The following is a 21082-nucleotide window of genomic DNA, read 5'->3' as shown; positions in this document are numbered from 1 at the left end:
TGTCTTTGTGCGGGAGACACAGAACACCTGATTGCCTCTTTGCGCAGCTGCCCTGTGCACACGCAGCCACCTCTTTCCCCAGGTCTCAGCCACATTGCAGTAGAGCCACTCCTGTCTCTGAGGCTGCAGGGATGGACAAGTTCAGTGGTTCCTCTGCTGAGGTCCGAGCTGCCATCCAGCTTGAAATGCTCAGCTCTTGGCATTTCCTTACCAGCTGCAGTATCTATCCCTAAATTGCTGCCACAGGAGACCTGCGGGTATTGAGCAATCCCCAGACACCATCCAACTTTCTGTGATGCCCAGTGCATTCAGCCATCCCTCACCTCAAAACATGTACAAAGGCCCAGCAAGGTGTCTTCCCTGCATCACTATGCCACAGGCTGCTCTCTCCTTCCTCTTTCTGGTGCCAGTTCTTGCTGCTGAGCTGCAATAGCCTGTGGGAATCAGCACCTCCTGTGCCACCAGTACTCAGAAGCTACCTCTGTTTCCAGACCAGTAAGTGGTCCAGGGGCAGGGCTGGTGGTGCTTGCGGCTATCCAAAACCCATGGGGAGGGCAGTTGGGAACTGCTTCAGGAATGGGGAGAGAGGGGGCAAGGGGAGGCAGGTCTTCTGATTCAGGAGATCACTCCTCATTATTTTGCTTGAAGGGCTTCTCCAATCCCTGCTCCATATGGCCTTTCATGTGAGCTGCAAAGAGTGACAGCAGATGCCGGTACCCAGAGGGAGGGGAGTTTTAGTGCTGCTCTATTTCCTTCCCCAGAAGATTTGCTTTCGGAGGAGGAGGTCAGAGGCGCTGAGCAGCTACCTGAGGGAGGGCTTTCTTGCCTCATCCTCCAAAGCATTGGAAATCAAATGGAGTGGAGTGTGCCATGAGGCCTCACTTCACTGGAGCTTTTATCTTTTAAAATTAGGTTAGCAAATTTATTGCTACAGTAGCTTAATCTCAGAGTGCATTATCTGTACACATGGTGGACTGGAATATGAACTAAATCTGTCAATAAGTGTCTGCCTGCATCTCAATTGCCAGATACAAGGAATTCAGTCTTCCCTTTGAGATGCTAAGCAGCTGCAGGCTGGTACAGTCCCCTCCCTGTGCTTTTGGTTCGGATGCTTCCTACATCCAAGTTTTCTCAGCCATAGACGATGCTCTGGAAGGGGAGGGAAGGAGAGGAGAGGGGGAGAAATCTGGCTCCAGGCACCCAGCTGCACACTGTGACTCTGCACCAGCTGGTGCAGTGGCTTGGGATCTGCAGCTCCCAGGGACATCTCCGACTGACACCACAAGCTCCGTATGCACTGGGGACCCAGCTGCCTGGCTCTGCTCATCTTCAGCCTGTGTCCTGTATTGACAGGAGAGGCAGAGGCCAGTGAAAGTGTTCCCTCTGCTGGGTTCAGGTCAGCAGGGAGCTTCCTTGGTGGAAGGGACCATCCGCTGGAAATTCACAGCCAGAGCCCCCAGTGTTGCCTGAACAGAGCAAGGGGGCTGGACTGGGTCCAAACATGTGTGCAGGTACACACTAAATGCTTTGAATCTAGAAACAACCTTTACCAAGTTACATCCTTTGACAGCAGCTCAGGAGGTCATCATTTTAGTATCAGCCTCTCCACATTACTAATCTCCAGAAAGTGGGGGGCATCTAACTCCAGTTTCAGAAACCTAAATTTAGCTGTCTCCATACAAACTGTGGAAATCGATTCACTACCATCGCTGGAGTCTAGAGAGTGACTGAGCAAACCCAAATTCATGGGCTGATTTCAGACAGAAACAGAAATATTGGAGGCTAGTTTCACAAAACTGCTTGAGGAGAACACGGTCTCAGTTTGCTCAACTTCCAATGTCAAACTGAATTATGTCATTTGTTGTTGTTGTGGAGTTCCTTCATTTTAGCAAAAAGGGATGGAAAATACAACCTCATACCAAATTAAAACCTTTTCTGCCTGATTGCTCTGTTCAGCAGACAAATCCTCAAATCCATTATTCTTAGAGCTGAAGCCAGGATAACTGTCCACCAAGTGAGTAAGATGAGGTCTGGAGTGTCATGGGAGTATCATCTGGTCCTTGGCTTTAGATCATCTTGGGTGTAGGTACAAGGTGAAGGCTTGTCAGCCAGCCCTCAACATGCAAAGGTGAAAGCTTATTCTTCAGGTCAGAGAATGCTCTAATGTTAATAAAAAAAGCAAAATTATAGTGCAGGGAACAGGCTTAACTAGATGAATGTGATATTTCTGAAAGCTTTTTCCTTTTTTTTTTAAAGGGAGAATCGTTCCGTTCTCGTTTATATAACACATTCAGAAGAACTAGCCGATAACATTGTGAGATATCCAAAACCTGAACTGTTCAAGGGAAGGAGGGCAAGGACTGCTTTTCCTGTCATCAAAAGGGCAGCCAAATATTCAGTAATTTCTCCTCTTTTGCTTTATTTGAGCCTAAAAGAGAAGTAGATCTGTTCTTTGGTTTGTGGGATGTCACCACCAACTCCTCCGAAAGTCTCTAAACCCTTTGGAACAAAGAAGAAAAGAAGACAGACAGATCTTTGTGGGGAATCACATGGAGTTGTTGAGGGAGAAGTCTTGCAGTCTTAATTGAAGAACTAGGAGGAATGTTTTTTCAGGACTTCAAGATATTTATAGTCTCACCCATTTTGAATGTACAGGGTACAAATATCATTTTTGCTATTTCTCTGCAGGCCAAGGTCTGAGCAACACAGGCCAGAGCACAAAAGAATTTTCACCCCATTCCAAATTCCCATAAAAAAGTGTACTAAGCCTGAATAGTGAGTTCAGTCATTTGAATCATGAATTTGGCTTCATAACCCGCTGGGAGACTGAAGCAGAGCAAAACATGTCTGCTAACACCCGAACTTGAGCACTACAGTTGGCAAGTCCTGCTGAAGAGAGATCTCAGACTGAAGTTGTAGAAATGTTAGAGGTTAGAACTGAAGTTTCTTGGCAGAACTGACCTTATATGGAAACCCCGTAGAAAGTCTGCCTGCACTGACTTTCAAACCAGCACATAAGCTTTTATTTCTATTAGATAGATATATGTACATAGAAAGGTTAATTGAAAACCACTTAGGTAAAATCAAAGTAAATCTGGGGGATGTGCTGGACAGAGTCAGACAGATGGTTCCTCTTTAAGGAGCATGGTTTGAAATGAAAGGGGAAATCTCAGGTGGAAGTTGGTTACAATAGGGTTCTTCAAAGATGAGTCTTGGCATGGATCTTGTTTAACATGTTCATTAATAACCATGATGCATAATCTCAAAGCAGCGCAGTTGGTGATGACACCAAGGCGGGAAGCACTGGCGACTGGATATCCAGGCTACCACACAAGAAGAATGGGATGATTTTAGCACTGGAATAGTGCAATGGGATGAAAACCCTTATTACAAAGTGCAGTTTCTGAGGGACCAGTAGGAAGAATTGATGCTTTCAACTAGAAATGATAGAGTGGGAGGAAGTGCTGAAGATCTTATATAGCTGTAAGATAACTGTAAAACACCAATGATGTGATGTGACCTGCAGGGGACGAATCATGCTTCCTAATGAACCTGCTGAGATTGACCTGGTGAGTCCAGGGAGGGGGAAGTATCAATGTTATTAGTGAAACCACAGCCAGTTGTACAAGGGTTTGGTGGTACGAGGGCTCACCTGGATTACTGTAGTACGTGGCCAGGAAAGCAGGCTCAGGAAAAGGGATCTTGGCCTGCAGTGGCTGCGGAGCCGGGCTGTTAAGCCAAATAAGGGAATGGAAAGCCTGCACTCTCAGAGGAGACCAGAGGCACTCGGCTGTTTAGCCTAGCTAAAGAAAGGCCAAGAGGGGATATGGTTGTAGTCTATAAATACATCAAAGGGGGTAAACACTAGGGAAGGAGAAAAGCTATTTAAACTGAAGGACAATGCTGGCACAAGAACAAATGGGTATAAACTAGCCATGAATAAATTTTGGCTGGGAATGAGAAGCAAATCTCTAACCACTGGAGCAGCAAAGTCTGTGGAACAGCCTTCTCTGAAGACCACAAGACAAATGGCCTAGCTCATGCGAAAATGGAGTTTGAGAAATCCACAAATAGGGGCTGTATGATGCAGATACCTGCAGTGGACTGGATGAGTCAGGAGGTGTCCTCCTGTCCTGCATTCTTCTGGAAGAGAAACAGCACCCTAAAAACCAAGTGTGCTTCTTACAGTGGGCAGAGTCTTTCTGGCATGAAGGATCACCAAGAGGAGAGCCAAAGGCAGCAACATTAAGTAAATGTGTTTACAATATTTCTGTCTTCCGCTGCAGTATGTAATCTCCCACCGCTGCACATCAGTAATGCGTAGCGGCAGGATTGTGAGCAGAGGGTTATACAAGCAGACGAGTGCGTCTGGACGCAGGACACAGCAGACAGGTCAGGAGAGCCAGCCAGATCTGTCACTCTGAGCATCAGAGAGTACTGGGAGCAGCAACACAATTATTGCAAAAAAGTAATTGAAATTAAGATTTACAAGTAACCTCAATAAAATTCACAGCTGGTTGGGCTTAACCTTGGAGTCAAGAGGCTTAGCAGAATATGTTGGCAAAATTTGTGAAATAAATAGCAAGTTTTTCATTTTCTTGGAAAGTGAATCCTGTGCCCAGTTTATATTCAGTATTGATGGAGCAATTCACGCTTTCTACGAAGTTTTTCTTTCTTAATGTGATCGCTTCATCTCCTATAGGGAACAAAATAACTTATTAATGTCACATGCATTTTTCATCTGAAGCCCTCTGACCACTTTACAAAGATTACTGGGTGACACCTGCATTTCAGTGTTGACTGAACTGATGCACAGGAAGAGGGAGGAAAGGATTTTCTAAAACACCTGTATGGCTTTTTGTATAAGCTGGTCCTGTGCTTCTGTACACTTGGAGTCAGTTTTTGTGGTTCCTGGATTGGCAGGGAATCTCAGGGGGACTGGCACAGGACAGACTCTCATCAGGCACTGTCTGACCCTACCAGGGCACAGAGGCTGTTGGTGCTTAAACTTCCTGATGGCCATCCTTCTGCCCCAGGGCATGCCTAGACTGTCTCGATTGTGACAGTGGGGAGGCACCTTGCCCCATGTTCCCCCCAAGCCACACCATGACAGATGTGGAGGAACCTCTCAGCTTATCACCTTCACCCAGTGGTGCCTTGAACACACGGGGCTGCTCCCACAGCCACGGTGCACAGGTGCTGCTTCATTGCTTGGTGCTCCCGCATTCCTGTGCTCCCAATCCCACATACCCAGCGTTACATCACGTATTGCTCTGCTGCTTGGCCTCTTTTTTTCCTTGCTAACCTCAGCACACCCATTGCTCCACAGGCAGAAAATGACCCTCAGATATTCACGTCTGGAAAGTAATTCATATAATAAAATAACATAATATTCACCCTTTGATGTGTCTTCTCTATGTTTCAAATATTTTAAGTGACAGCATTAAGGAGGGCTGCCCCTGCAGTAAGTAATGCAGACTCTTTGGATGCTGTAGGGTACAGGAAATATTTGATTCTGTTGTGTAACTATCAGGTGCTTATATGCAAAAAGTCAAGAAGTAAACCTGTATGAAAGTTGTCAACTGTCCTCTTAATGGGGAAGAACACAGCTGGAGGGGAACAGTTGCCCTAAGACACCACCTTGGACTGAATTTTCCCTTTTTCTCCTCTGAAAATTTTCTGCCCAGGATTTGAAATAGGAATTAGGTACAAAACAGTTGTGAATGACACCAAGGCACTTCACTTTGTAAAACAAAAACTAACCATGCAGGAGTCTGCAAGTGGAGAGGAACATCACCGTCCTCTGCTATCTGATGAGCTTCCAGAGGGCAGCACCAAGCACAGCAAAACGAGTTCAAGACAAAACAGAGAGATCAATGGCCTGTCGTCCAAACTCTCTGCCCACATTTTGGCTACCTATCTCATAAGCTTCCTCAGGGCAGAAAAAAATAGCTGAGAACAGATACCACAATATTTAACAAATTCATCTGATGCCAGTTTCTCTTGGGGGCTCTGCAATATAGTTAACCCTGTTCCCATTAGAAATGCCAGACCTAATTAGTTTGTGTAACTGCATTAGATGGAGAAGGTGAGTGTTGCTGATAGTCTGATAGTTGCTTAGTGGGAACGCAGCGTAGATCTTCCTTTTGTCCACTTATAATTAAAATGATCTTCTTCGTATATTACATTCAGCAGCTTATAATGAAATGCAATAAAGATTCCTGGAGTAAATCACATTTTTCTTAATACGTTTAAGCAATTTTAAGGAGTCTTTTATTGATTGGAGGAAGAGCAGTTTCAGGAATAATGTGCTTAAACAGACATGACAAACCACCCACTTACCCAGCACTTCTCAAGACTAATGCCTGAAGTAACAAGCATGTCGCACAACGGTGCTGCTTCCATTTGTGCCAGACGCCTGAGAAGCAGCGATCATAAGGCTTTGCAACTGGTGGGGTGGGGGATTTCAGAAATGACTGGGAGAGAAGCCTGTCACTGTATTGTTTGCAGAGACAAATTTAACACTCTGTGAAATCTTGATCAAAATTACCCATCAGCAGAATTAGATAACCAATTTTAAGTAGTAAGGGATAGCGAGTTATGTGTAGTTGAGCAGTGGCAATTTGGACAACATAGATTCTTCAGCAGAAAGACTGAAGTAAAACACAAAATATGATACAGACCAATGAATGCAAACACTGATGAAACACACAAATGGTTGAATAGGCTTTTATTACCAGGTGAACCAACTGTGGTTTAAAACAGGAGCACATTTTGGTTAAAAAATGAACAAAGTCAAGGAATTGTACATTACAGCCAGATGCTTAGTGGAACTAGAAATTTAAGTTTTTGCTTTTATCTGGTGATGCTTGGAAGAAAAACTTGTGTTTAGTTTTGTGAAAGAAATACTTCCTGTTGTTGAGCTTTCCTTTAGAAAGACGTATTTCTTTTTCACTAGTGAGAGCAGTTGTGTAGCTGTAAATGCACGGTAGGCAGCGCAGGACAGATCTTTAATTATACCTATCCTTCCGTGAGTTCACTGGGAGACAATTGCTCAAGGCTAATAAGGATTAAAACATATTCAATGACTCTGAAAAAATGCCTTAATGCTAGTCTTCCTAAATCCCCTGTGTTATTTGGAGGAATATAAGCACAGCAACTTCTGTTTGCAAGTAAAAGGGGAAAAACTTTACACTTCCATACAGTCATGCCCACGTCCTGCTTTACTAAAAGTTGGGGTCCTGCTTCACCAAACCCCACAGTTCAAAACAGCCCAGCCAATGACCTGGTACTCTGCAGGGCTTCAATGTAAAGCTGCAAATAATATCAAAGAGCACCATGCGATGGCTTCCACCAAAGGACCTGTCGAGACATCATAGTCATGGTCATGTTCATCTGACTGGGATGGCCACTGACATTAAATGATTTGCCTGGGGTAAAAAGTGAGTCCGTGGAGAGGTTTAAATGAGGACCCCAGCCTGAAAAGTCCCAGCGTGACAGATTTTGCCTGCTACCAATGACATAGCCTACCTCTGCTCAGCATCTGATAAAGGAGCTGCAATTCCAGCATGTAGCAAGGTCGAGGTTTAGCCCCATCCCACCAGCCACACAGCTGGCAATGTCCCCAGGGGCAGCAGGAGGCTGCTGCCCCAGGACAGAGGCACAGGCAGTTGGATCTAACTGGGAAAACCAGGGAAAGTGGAAAACACTCCATGTCAAATGGAACAAATAATAAAAACAATGAAATGTTCTTGGAAAGCTGCAGACAAGGAGATAGGTAAATACTCCCCTGGCTCTCTCGAACCCCACTGACATTATGCTCTCTGTACAGAGTCAGGTCAGCACTGTACATGATAATTTCCCTCTATACAGATGGCTGTTTCTCTATAGGCTAAAGATTTTTCTTTGTCCTTCCTTCTAGACATGTTCCTCACTTCCCTCGCTCTGGTCCTATTAAAAACCCACTGCTTTGTTCGACAGCCTGGGGCTGCCAGCCTTTTTGTCGTGCTTCAGTAGGCTGGTTTCCTGCTGGTGGCCATGACGAGAGCTTGCAGCTCAGGAGCTCTCCCCAGCCCCGGGCTTCAGAAAAACCACTTTTCTGTTTTTAATTTTTTTTTTTTTCCTCAAGGATTCCCACCCAGTTATGCATGATGACATTTACTACATCACCTGTGACTACAAAGCAAATGCATCTGGGTGCATTCCCCAGCACAGGGACCAACTGGCACAGAAATTCTCTCCTCCATGCTACTGAAGTTTTTCACCCTCCTGAAGAGTGACTGTGTGCTGTGTGTCCCGTGGGATGGGCCCAGGGGCACAGGCTAAGACCCAGCCTGGGCTTGGGCACCAGCTGGGAGGATACGAATTGGCTGGGAGCAAAACAGGGCTAGGGACCACTCTGGACAGGGAGTGGTTTTGATCACTGAGTTCTGATGCTGGGGATGCTCCCTATTTAATGCAGTACGGACACAGCCATTGCCTCAGGAAACTGTGTAACTTGTCACCTACTGGAATGTTAATGCTAAAATAAGAAATGTCAAGGCTTGGGGGAAGCAAGCTCTTACCTACTGGGAAAGGGGTGTTGAGATGGGGACAGTGACACAGAGCCCAGAGCCTTGCTCCCATGCTGCCTATATGTGGGTCCTGCTCTCCACTGCAATGGACACTGCTCTTCACATATGTGCCAGTGGCACCTCTGAATGCCAGCCTCAGTGGGGCTCAGCCCTTGTACCCCCGAATACCAGCCTTGGTAGGCTTGGCCCTTGCACCCCAAATGCCAGCCCCAGTAGGCTCAGTCTCTGCCTGCACTAAGCAAGCCTGTGGCTGGGGTTATTCAGACCCCAAACAATAGAGAGGGCTGTGGCGCGGCCAGTCCAGCCCCCAGCACCCCATATTTAACAGCAACATCTGTCCAAGTGGTGAGTGACTCATCTGGGTCTGGCCACCTTCTCACGTGGTGCCTTTCACTATGACTCTGGGGATTTCCACGGAAAGGTGGGTGGTGCTGCCTCCAGTGGGTCAGAGCTGGAGGGTCCTGTGGGCCGAAGCCCTTGTACGCAGCGGGGGGCAGCTTCTCTCCATCCCCCCACCAGGGCCAGAGGAGGGCTGGCTGGTCTTCAGTGAGGGCAGTGAGGATGGGATGCTCCTCTCCTCCCGCTCAGCACTTAGGCAGCCGGCCAGCCACAGCAAAGGTGTTGGGATATGGTGACAGCAAGCTGCTGCTATCAACATTTAATTTTTAATTCCTCTCAGGTCTTCTTTTCCACTGCCCCACCCTGCACCCCCAGGGGAAGGCTGCCTGCACCCGTTTCTGGAGCTCACAGTGTTTGGCTGCATGCCTGACCATGAAGGATGAGAAAGGGGTGTCCCCGGTCAGCCCTGGTGGGTGCTGCCAGGGAACCCCTCTGGAGCAGCCTCTTTCATGGGTCAGCTTTCAAGGACAGGACACCCGAGGCACCCCGAGGGCTGGGGCTACGTCCCGGTTCAGTGGGATCTGCCTGCATCACCAGTCCTGGGGCCAGGCTCCTCAGGCTTATTTTCCCAAAGATTTCCCTCCTTCTCCTTCAAAGCAGCATCCACCAGCAAGAGATTCTTCTGGTCAGGTTGCGCTACAAAGATGCTGGACAGCAGGAGCACACCACCTGCCAGGGCACCTTCCCACCGCACTGACCATGAGCACATCCCCTGTGTAGCTGGAAGCCATTCGGACGTGTTCAGGCTTCCCCTTTGAAAGAAGAATAACAAATGTTTCACTGCAAGGGCAGCTGCAAGCTGTGCAAACCCAAAGCTTGCCCCTGAGAAGCACCACTGAAGGCTGTCAAGAAGGAATTGCCAGGCTTGCCACTGAGGAAGTGAAATTGCCTGAAATATTGGGAATTGCCACCTGCCTGGTAGTTGCCGTTAGCATCCAAGGGCATCTCGGAGCCCCCTCGGCGCAGACAGAGGACTGCATGCAGCTGTCCTGCTCGGCTGCAGATTCCCTCCTCTCCCTGCTCAAGCCATTCCTCTGCCTAAAAATGTTATTTTGGGAAAGAAATGAATAATGGAAACAGCACTGGAAAGGCACGGGGAATTCAGCAAACAAAAGAAAAGCTGCTATTTTTGAAAATGCCTCAAACTGGCAACCATGGCTTGTTTTAACCCCTTCTCTCCCAGCTGTCTCTCATCCGCCCTGCCTGGACTGCTGTCCACAAGCACCGTGGGAGCCACACACAGGAAAGCTGTGTTTTCTGCAGGGTCGCAGTACGGGAGCAATACCACGGTGAACTAACAGCTGACACACAGTGACTAATAGTGAAATACTCTTCAATTTTTAATCAGACACTTTGAATTAAGTGAGGTGCAGGTTTCTGCAAGGGTCCCAGTGTCTAATAAAAAAAGCAAAAATCAGGCAAGTTGTCACCCTACTAGTGCTTCTGTCACCTTTTGTCATCTCTGAAACAATTGTATTTTTCTAATTGGGGCACCACAAGCGTCATGTGGACACAGTGAGGGGGGGGGTCTCACCCTGCACAGCATCTCGCTGCCCATGGTTCACAGAGAAAAGGCCATCACTGCTGCAAGAAAAGAAACTGAATCTGCCAAGGCTGCAGACCCAGGTAAGCATTTACCATTATAAACGTATCTTCACTAATTCACCGAGACCCCCACAGAGCTGGCGTGGAGCATGTGATACTGCTGTTTCATCAGCTCTCGTTTATCCTTGCCACTAGTGTGACCAGGTCTCCAAGGTCTCTGCAGCCCTGGTCTGCACTGGCACTGCTCTCCTGCCTGCGGCATCCTGCGCCAAGCGAAGGCACAGGTGACATCTGGGCCACCGCCGCGGGCGGCTCCGCATGTCCTCCTGACAAAAGGGACCGGCTGCCTTCCCACGTGGACTGAAACTTAGCAAGAGAGAGGCAAAATAGGAAATAAATGTGATGGAACCGCTGCCCTGATGATGCTGGAGGAAGAACGACTAAGGTGTGAGCTCGTGTTTTCAGTTCCTAAAGCAACACTGCCCTGCCTGAGCGCTGCTGTGCATGTCGGCTGGGACTCACATGGATGCCATGGAGCCAGCAGCAGAGACGGGGGCTGCTCTCTCACATGCAATCTCATCTCTGAATTGTCAGAAAAGAGTTCATTTTGTTTCAGGAAAAAGACTCCAAACGCTTCTCCCTGGGTTTTCCCTTCCAGGAGAAGTATGAGAAAATAAAAATCTATTTTTTGTTCAGAAAGATTTCCTCTTTCCACTGCCCCTGACCTTCCCAAGTCCCAGCACTTCTGCCTTTCACTGAGCTCTGCTTCTCAGCTTTTACCTTGGTGGGGACAAGTGGGACTTCCTTGGCAGGACTCTCACTCAGCTCCTTCATCAGGCTCTGACAGCAGAGGTAAAGCAAACCATCATAGACGGTCTTTCTGCAGAAGTGCCCACTACCTTCTTCAAGAAGGTGGCTCTTCAATAACTCCGTGACCGAATAGTCCCACATAGACCTCAGAACTGTAAGTGGTTTAACATCATGTGCCATCAAACACTACATGCCTTGCAACTCTCGTTGGTGATTTTGATTAAGGAGACTCTCCAATGCATCAAGGAAGAACTGCAAATTCTGATAAAGTTCTTGATTTTTAGCAGTACAGTAATTGAAAGTGAAATAATTGAAAGTGAAATCTGTGTGCTGTGTCCAACCAGCAATAATGTTCGAGCAAGAGAAGATCGTGGCTAGACTGAAAGACGTATCCTTGGCCAACCATAATTTTGCACTCTTCTTGTTCACATCAGCCTGTGAAATAAGTCTGTGAAAACGCAGACTACGCTTCAGATGAGACTGTGTTAGTAGGGTCAGAGCGACTTTATACGTAAAACCTCACACAAGATAAACAGCTATGAATAGGACACTTGACAGACAGGTCCAGAGGACAACAGACAGTGTTTCTGCTGAGATATAATTGCTCTAATTGGACCTGGGCTTGCTAAAATGGTAAAGTTAAAGAGGACTCTGCAATCATGCTGTCATTCTGCACAAAAGCGTAGTGTTGTGATAGGAAGCATATAGCAGTTGTGGAAATAATCAACGGCTTTGTGTTCGCTTCCCCCTGGCATCCTGGATTTGCCATTAGGAACATGCACACACCATGAGCAGAATATTTTCTTTAGAGCTAAAGATTCTCAGGGCTGAATTGCTTTGTAGCTGAAGTCTCTTCAGGTATTATTCAGCTGAAGTTAGACACTTCAAAGGAGCACAATCCATTGTGTGTCTGCAGTCCTGGAGGAAATGCAAAAAGGCCATGTGAGGCATCATCAGGGAATCTACCCGCTCTAGGAGCAAGCCAATTGGTGGAGAAAGAAGCTAACTTTGACCTTCTTCTGCTGTAACTTGCCTTCTCTGGAATGAAAGCCTGTAAACTACCTGATCTGCTCATCCAATAAAACCTCCTTACATGTAATCTTGGGTGTCTCCAAAACCTGATCTATTCTATAATATAAGAACATGAAGCTTTTAAAGAAAAAACCGTTGTTCTCCAGTAGCATGTACTGTGCAAGGGCTGACTGTGCAGTGTTTCTCCAGCCCTGTTTTGAACCCAGTGTTCAGCAGATAGAACAGCCCTTTTAGCCACCATTACATCAGACGGCAGCAAAATGACAGAGCATCAGTGTTTTGCTTTCCTGACTCCCTAAAGCAGCTCCATTTCACATGAGGTTTGGCTGGCCCATACCGTGGACAACCTGTTACACTGGGCAATGCTACCAGAGGTCCTCGCTGGGGCAAACACAGCGATGACTGCAGAACAGTCAAGAAGTGGCAAGCCTGCCCCTGGACTTATCCTGCCATCACCTGGTCACTCAGTCCTGCCCAGGCCTGTCCTTTCCCCACGTGGCATCACTTGCCCCGTGGTCCATCCTGCCCCTGCAGCAGGTCAGTCTGGCTCTGGCCCACACCTGAGCCCCTGTTCTCTCGACAGTGAAATTCAGCACACTGCTAAGAGGCTTTTTGACAAATGTGGCAGGTATAAACCTGTCTCAAAGCCTTTCAGCCCCAGTGTGCACCTGCTTCTGCGCACAGAGACGGCTGAAGCACTGTCTCCTGCCCCTCTGGAGTTTCTACGTAAATGTGCAAAAATACCAGTGTGGTGCTCAGGAGCTGCTCATGCCCCACCTGCCAACCAGTGCTTGCACAGGGCTCCCCAAGCGAGGGCACTTATCCATAAAAAGCCAACCTGGCTTATTGCACCCTTCCTAACAAAAAAATCCCTTCTCAGGTCATCTGCAGCGACACCCTGGAGCTCCTGCCCTTTGCTCACATTGCAAGTACAAGATCCAGCTTGCAGTTTGTGCATCACCCAAAACATGGGTGACAGAGCAGATGTTCTCCCCTGCACCCAGGCAAAGCGCCAGGGCTGGGTGTAGGTGGGTGCAGGAAGGTGGCCCTTGGCAGGTATGGGAAAAGGTTCTTGTTCCTCAAAGCACACTGGTGGTGACAGTGTCCCTGCGTCACTAGGAACCATGTCACCAGCCAGCCCATTTATCTGTGCAGTCCTGGGTTCAGAGGTCCAAACTTCTCTTTTTCCTGCCTTCCCCTGACATTTCCTCTGGAGGAGCACTGGGACTCCCTCTCAGCAGGACTGTGAGAGATGGACAGGGATATGGAAGCATCAAACATGTCCTGCACTCAGTTTCTGTCTCCTCCCAATGCCAGCTTTGCTTCGTGCATTGTGAGCTCTGCTCCACATATGGGCTTGTCCAATGACCCAGCAAGGTGATAGGAAAAATGGGCCATGGATGATGCTCTCCAAAGGTGTTTTTCAGACAAAATTGGATGGGATTTATCAACACAAGTTCAACTAAAAAGAGAGGATGCTTTCATTTCCAGCTAATATGTCTATGATAAGCCGAAGATCATAAGGAAAATAAAAACTAAGGATTGACATCAGTGAGATTCACACAGCTAAAACTTTGCACAACACTGTGAACATGTACAGCAAAAAGTCTTGAATTACAAAAGAAGAGAGAGCTAAACCGAGACCCATCCTCTGCTCTCTCCTGTGATAGGAAGCATTGCTGGGAATTCTGGGCACTGGGCAAATTAAAACCAACATTTCAGCCCAAACGACAAGCTTCTTGGCTATTGTGTGTGTAAATCAGATCCTTACATTATCTCAGTGTCATTCTGTGTCTGAAAGCAATTCAGCAACTATCAACACAGCCAGACTGAAATTCAGCAGAACAGGATCTGAGCACTTCAGCTCTTAATGATTAGATGTTTCTGGGGAAATGAATCTTAACAAAAAGATGAAGTTTGGCAGAAAGTTGACAGCGCGTTGAGACCGCAGAAGGGAGAGGAACTTTACCACTCGGTCCTTCGCATTTTCCACCTATAGGATTTCAACATTTGCTAAAGTTGTAGTGAGGGCAGCTTCTTCACAGTGCTCCCTCTGGGAAATACCACATTCAGCAATTCCTGAATTACAGTTTCTAATTATATTTTCATACTGTAATGCTGTCTGAAATGCAAATTTGATGACAGAATAATTCGATTCATGTCAAATAATTACAAAATTACTGTTTCTCAAACCTCAACTCATACTCCCTGCTATTTAAGAAGATAAATTTAACAGCAGCAAAAGTACAGCCAAAACATAGTCTATTTTTTTAACTGTTATCGGACTATAACTGTCTGCAGAGATTTTGGCTCACCATGGAAGATTATTTCTAAAATATGACTACCAAAACCATTCCAGAGTTAGGATTTTTGTCACTTTAACTTGGAACCAACAATCAGGTCAACTTCTATGTCGCAGTCAGAGTACTATACGCATGGCATGTGGTTTTAATTGGAAAAGCAACTGTTGATTAAAATGACAAATCTCTACTGCAGCTCAGTTATCATTTAAAACAGTTGTTGCTAATGTTGATGCAGGACATTAAATTAGCACAACGAAATGATTTTTAACAGGGTGGAAACCAGCTTCTACACTATGGAATTTAAGAGCCTGAAACTCCATACTGCTACATCAGTTCCCACTGCCTGACAATTCCTTGCCCTGGTGTGGGGGATTTTATTCCTCTCCTGAAATATTGTATTTAGTAGTGGCTAGGACCTTTAAAAAGACAGCAGAAATATAATTTTGTTTGAAAAAATGCAAGGAGGAGTCAGTGCTCTGCGTTGCAAGTTTTTTTTAGGCTTTATTACGCTTCTAGCCTAAATTTAGGTTGTCATTGCCCATAAACTCAACCAGATCAAGGTAGATCACACTAAAGACTAGAGTGTGTTATTATTACTAGGCTAGAGGCATCAACAGCTCCCGTCTATTTTTTAATTTCCTTAGCTGCATCCAGTTGTGTGAGAAGTGACTCTAGGAGATCTCAGTCCTGGTTTTAGCCAAGTTCTCTTCTGCGGTGAAGTGCTCCGATTCCTCAGGAACTGCTAGTCTGCTCTCCCTTCTCTATGGACTAGGAGACTGTCAGAAGAGATCATCTCCTCTTCATGTGCGTGCAAGGGGGTGACATTTGCAAATGATATGAAGGCTGCTGGGAGGCATGAGGGTCAACCCAGCCTCCTTAGAAGAAGGTGGAGTGTAACCAAGCCCGTGTGCATCTCTTTTCTTTTCTCTTTATGTCAGAGGATTTCAAGTCCAAGTAAGCTGGCAGTGTAATGATTGTGGCACTGGGCAGAAGATGACGGATGGGCTGCAGCCACCTTCCTCCCCTCTCAGTGGTAGGAAGGAACCTACAGGCTGTTTGTTCTTTTCTCGTGGTGGGTGAAACCATGGCAGGGCAGAGACAGCGGGATGCTTAGCATTACATTGCCAGGCAATTTCACACACTCCCAAGGTAAAATCAAAGTGTTTGTCGAAAGGGTTTGGTACAGAGTTGACTAGAAAAAAGGAGAGCATGAAATCACCACACAGAGGCACACAGCCCCAGGACGACTCACACACCGTCCCCTGCCCTTTCCCTGAGGAGGGACCTGTGCCTTTTCCTCCAGCTGCAGACAGACTCTTGCACTGCCTGCGAGCTGCCTGCCTGACCACATCTCAGCCATCCCCACCTCTGGGCTTCAAAGAGGCCCGGGCCGATGGGATGCCCAAAGTCCCCCAAGACTCAGTGAGGGGGTACAGAGCTGGTCACTCTGCCAAGCAGGACGCATGCCTGTGCAAGCTCAACAGCCCTCACCAGCTTCCCCAGTAACGCTGCCTCTCAGACCTCCTGCCACAACATGGCTGGGACCCTTTTGTTAAAATGTGAATCAGTTTATCATCCCCTTCTCTCAGGTCACATTAGTGCCTTTTGAAGACTCGCTCAGTATCACTGAAGCAAGATATGTCCATTCCAGCTGGAGATAAGGAACCTATTTTTAAAATATTTCTAGTGAATAGCTCTTGAGCAAAAGCTGCATCAATTATTTTTCACCTTGCAGGTGTTTTCAAGGCATTAAATGCTACAGGACTCTGTATTCAAACCTAAATGAATGAGGTGAAGCCCCAGCCCTCACCGAGCATCATTGCCACACTGACGACTCAAATCAAATCTGGCAGGCAACCACAACTATATGTGGAGACAAATCCTCCAGACGTGAAGGTTAATGATTACTCCTGAATGGCAGGTGCCACTCAGCTCGAATCTGTCCCCATACTCCGTGCCCCAGTCCTTTGCTGGACTTGCCCCACCAATGTGAGCTGGGGAACAAGCAGAGCTCAGAGGGTGGTGGGTCGCATTGTCCACTTCTCTCTGCCCTCCCCTCCCACCCTACCACCCAGGCTCCGGGGGGACTCACATGCAGGGGGGGAGACGTGGACTGCCGTCAGCCGAAACACGGCTCCCCACGCCGGCTGGGGAGCAGCTGTGCCCAGCTCAGCCCAGCCGGCTTGCCCGGGCGAGGACCCCGAGAGCCCCGCTCCCTGCGGGAAGGCTGAGCATGGGGTGCTAGCACCTCCCCGGCAAAGCTGCTGTGCTCCTCTAAACCCTGGTTAAACTCACCTACAATGAGCCAGTTGAGATTCCTCATGCACTGGTGCACTGGCATCAGGTGAAGAATTTAATAAAGAAGATTTAAAATATCTCACCCCCCCCAAACATTGATATTTTGGGCACAAGAGTTAAATTGGAAAGTACAGATGAGAAAACACCAAGTGAAATGGTTTAGAGGTTTCAGATGCATTTTATCCTCTGATAAGAATACCAAATGCAGTGAAATCCAGAGCATTAAGCCGCAACTTTCCTTACAGAAGTGCTTTCAGTTTTAATCTCTGCCTTGGCTCCTGTTCTGAAACAATGACTTCTGCTGCATTTAGTAACATCAGAATAATTTTTATAGAATTTTTTAATCTTTTATTGCTCTGTGTTTTAAATTGTTTTGTAGCTCCATGATTGTTTCAGAGTAGCAGCTGCTTTAGAAAATCATTACCATTATCAATAAACCCTTTGAACTTTGGGAGGAAGGGAACAGGAGCATATAATTAGAGAAGATAAGAAAGATCTAGCATACTTTTCCAGGAAATAACATACACGATGCTTCAGCTGTAGTCTGTTCTTCAAACGAATCTATACGTTCCCACACAAACAAACTCAGGCTGTGGCACTAAACTTCAGCAGCCCTGGGATCTCCTTCCCCATAACAGCCCCCTTGGAGTAAGTGCAACACAGAAACAGACCCAAACTCCCTCTTCTTTTTACAAAAAGACCCAAACAGCATTTCATTTTTCAATTACCATAGTGCTGTTCGTGCTGCAGTTCTTTTTTTAGCTATTCTAACCACTCTCAACCCACAACAGGAAAAAGAAAAAGCAAAACCCAAGCTGTACGTGTGTGTGTGTGAGAAAAAGGGTAAAAGCCCGTGTTACAGCAATGTTGCCCGCTTGGCATATTTCAGATAATTTTTCAGGAAGCTCTTCATCCTTTCCTCTGTAAACACTATATGGTCAAGAGTGCCGCGTGCCCCAGGAGAGGGACAGAAAGCCCGGGGAGTGTACGGGGTGCGGGGACTCCATGTGAACAAAGATGATTTAAAGACTCAAACTTTGGGAGTTGGATTTCAAGCTGTTCCGAGCTGCAGTGGCTGCTGGCTGCTCCCTCACTGAACACGTTGGGTACAAACCCACCTGAATTGGGCAGCACTAAAAAAACCTACAAGTTCCAACAGAGTTATAAAGCTGTAGAGATGCCCAAATCAACACAATACCTAAACATAATTTCTTTTAACTCCCGAAGGCATTAGCCTAGGATTACTCGTGTTCATTTATATTCCTGAAATGTCAAAAGAGAACAATACCATTTTATTCTCCTTTCACGGATCATTAATCTAAATTTAACTCCGCTTTGCAGTCTGCACACACAATTAGTAACTGGAAGCTGCTTTGCATTTATCTGATAGTGCCGGGCTTGTTCATCAAGGCAAACTTCCAGCCAAAACAAACAAGTGAAAAAAATATCAGTCGTGATAAGCTGCTTTCTATCCTATTTTTTTTAAAGGAAAAAAAAAATACCTGATGAGAACATAAAGCAAACGGTTACCTCACACTGCAGAAATGCAAGTTTTTAATAGTCCATGCTCTGGCAGCCCCTGAGAAACAGCAGCGGCGGCGGCAGCGGGGATAAATCCAGCATCCACTAGGTTCTCACAAGGCTTTGGCTGCGCGGCCGAAACCGCAGGCTCTGCCTCCAGCTGACGTCAAGGCGGCTGTCACATGGCCTTGCGCAAGCCCAGGGAGCACTGGTTGTCCTGGCAACCCCAGCACTGCTCTGAAATTATTTCAATAGGTCATCTGTCATACTGCGTGCACATTGGAACCGTCACAGCGCCCGGACAACCCAAACACCGAGGGCTGGCTGGAGCTGGCTGTGCTGGGGGGTTGGTCCCATCACGGATGCTCTGTGCTGGGGGGTTGGTCCCATCACGGATGCTCTCTTAACCCTGTCCCCGTAAGAAAATGCACCTCCCTCTTCCTCCTCCTCCTGCATCCCCAGCCTCCAGCAGAAAAAAAACCCTTATACGCCTGGTTTGCCCAAGGAAAGGGGCAAAAGCACTGCCCTCCATGTGTACCATGGCACCTTGATGATGCGCAGCCAGGCACTGCACCGGCTGGCTAAAATTACGGTCTTTCAAAATGACACACAGCTGAGGTTTTATTCATAGCCACAGAGATGCCTGTTTGGTCACCAGCATCTCTGCCCAGATTCGGGGCGAGGCAGCAGCAGTCCTTGCTGAAGCGATGTGGGGCAGCAGTCATGCAGGGCTGCGGGCTGGCCCCCAGAGATGCCTGGCCAACTCAGCCTGGTAAAATGTCCCAGGAAGGGGAACAAAGCAGTGCCTGCCTCCTGCCTGGCTCCGACTCACCTCCGCAGCCTTGTCCTGCAGGCAGAGACATGACACTGGTGTCTCAGATTTCCTTGTAGCTCTAGCTGAAATTCACTCCTTCCCCCAAATTTCCTTTTTTCATCTGCACATCACTTTGCCAGAGCCCTGCAGCACATGCACGCACCAGGGGCAGGACATGGGAGAGGCCAGGAGGAGGGAGAGGCTTTCACCTACACGAAGCATGAAGGAAAGGCAAAGTGTCAGCAACAAGAAAATACTCCTGTGCTCATCTGAGTCAGTGATGGTTACTGACTGGTGCCCGGGATACGAAACACCACATGGATCTGCAAACGCAAACACCGGGGCATCCTCAGCTGAAGTTGGCTTTGGCCCCTTTGCAACAGGCAAAAGAGAAAATATTAAAAACGAACAGGCAGCCTGGGATGGGGCATAAAGGGGTGCTGGGGAGGGCTTCCCTTCATCCAAGGCAGAGAGTGGATGGTGAGGACATGGGACTGGCAGGCAGTGGAGGGACCACTGAGCCCCATCGCCCTCCTCTGCATCCCTCTCCCGAGTGTGAAAGCATCAGGCACTGGGGATATTTAGCTCAACATCAACAACATCCAGCGCTGGTTTATGTAGCATTTAGCAAGACATGTGTCTCTCTCTCCAGCACAGCTTTTAAACCACCTTTCCAGCACCACCACTGCGGTGGGGCTTCCCGAGGCAGCTCATATTAGGGGGTAAGGCCTCTGGGATCATGAGCTGCCCCTCAGGCCTTGGTGTAAAACAGTGAATAGGGCTCAAAGAGTTATTACAATAGAATAAGGCAGCCCCTACTGTCTAAAATCCATGCCTTAAAAATAAAATATTCACTATTAGCTGGGAAACCTGTGACAGTTTAACAGAACAAGAATACTGCGATGAATTTTAAAAACCCCGCTGATTACATGTGTTACATATAATCACACATATTAATCCAGTAAAGAAGGCTGAGACTTCATGTCAACACCCACCAATAAAATTGTACCATTACAAACAAATATGTTTTTTGACTTAAAGGCAATGTTTGTACAATACAACAGAAAGTTTGGGATTGCAGTTTAAAAAGATATCCTTCAACACTGCGTAGTGCATCACTTCCTATTAGTCTGTCAAAAGTGTGTGCACCTGGGCGAGATTTTAATGGTTTTGATTCTTTCAAAGGCCCTTTCACAAAAGCAAACAATACAACACATGCATTTGAATGATCACAAAACATTTCTATAGCATTTTGCTGATGCCCTAAAGGGCTGGTGGAGGCGGCCATGCAGGGTCCCCCCCGGAGCTCCCCACAGCAGCCGCCAAGGGACCCACGCCCGCTCCGCTCCCATGTAAGCCGGCTCCTCCACACCTACAACACATGGGTGTGCAGAGCACCTCTGTCCTCCGGCATAAAAATAACCCTTTCACTCTCCTTTGCGGGGTATTTCTGCTGCAGGGCAAGAGCCCAGAGGAGGTTTTTAATCATGCATGGTGTTTATAAGGACATACTAATTATATGTTGTGAAGGTTATAATTTTCAGCCAGTTGAAAGATGCTAAGGAAAAAAAAAGGTCCAGCGCTTTGAAAAACATATGATAATGGCAGTCTAAAGTGGGCTGTTCCCAGTTCCCAGGGCTCGGCAGAGGTCCTGCTGTGCCTCCCCGCTGGTAGTGGCTGGGGATGACTCCTCCACGGGGAGATTTTCTGAATTTCCAGCTGAAATCTCTACTTCTCCCCAGCACTTGCTGTAACCCGCAAAGCTTTCCAGGACTAGGGGCAAGGGA

The 21082-nt window shown here is 47.2% G+C and overlaps 1 protein-coding gene across 1 annotated transcript in view; it reads right to left on the bottom strand.

The window, feature by feature from the left end:
- Positions 1-18549, bottom strand: part of NCALD (neurocalcin delta) — a 53543-nt gene extending 34994 nt beyond the window's left edge. Inside the window, exon 1 of the mRNA XM_068396286.1 lies at positions 18491-18549. The gene's annotated coding sequence lies outside the window, so the exon portion shown is untranslated. The remainder of the gene's footprint in view (positions 1-18490) is intronic.
- Between the last annotated feature and the right edge of the window lie 2533 nt (positions 18550-21082).

The sequence above is a fragment of the Nyctibius grandis genome, chromosome 3 (assembly GCF_013368605.1).
Source record: "Nyctibius grandis isolate bNycGra1 chromosome 3, bNycGra1.pri, whole genome shotgun sequence".
NCBI lineage: Eukaryota > Metazoa > Chordata > Aves > Nyctibiiformes > Nyctibiidae > Nyctibius > Nyctibius grandis.
The sequence above is the reverse complement of the archived record's forward strand: the minus strand, read 5'-3'. Positions and strand labels throughout refer to the sequence as shown.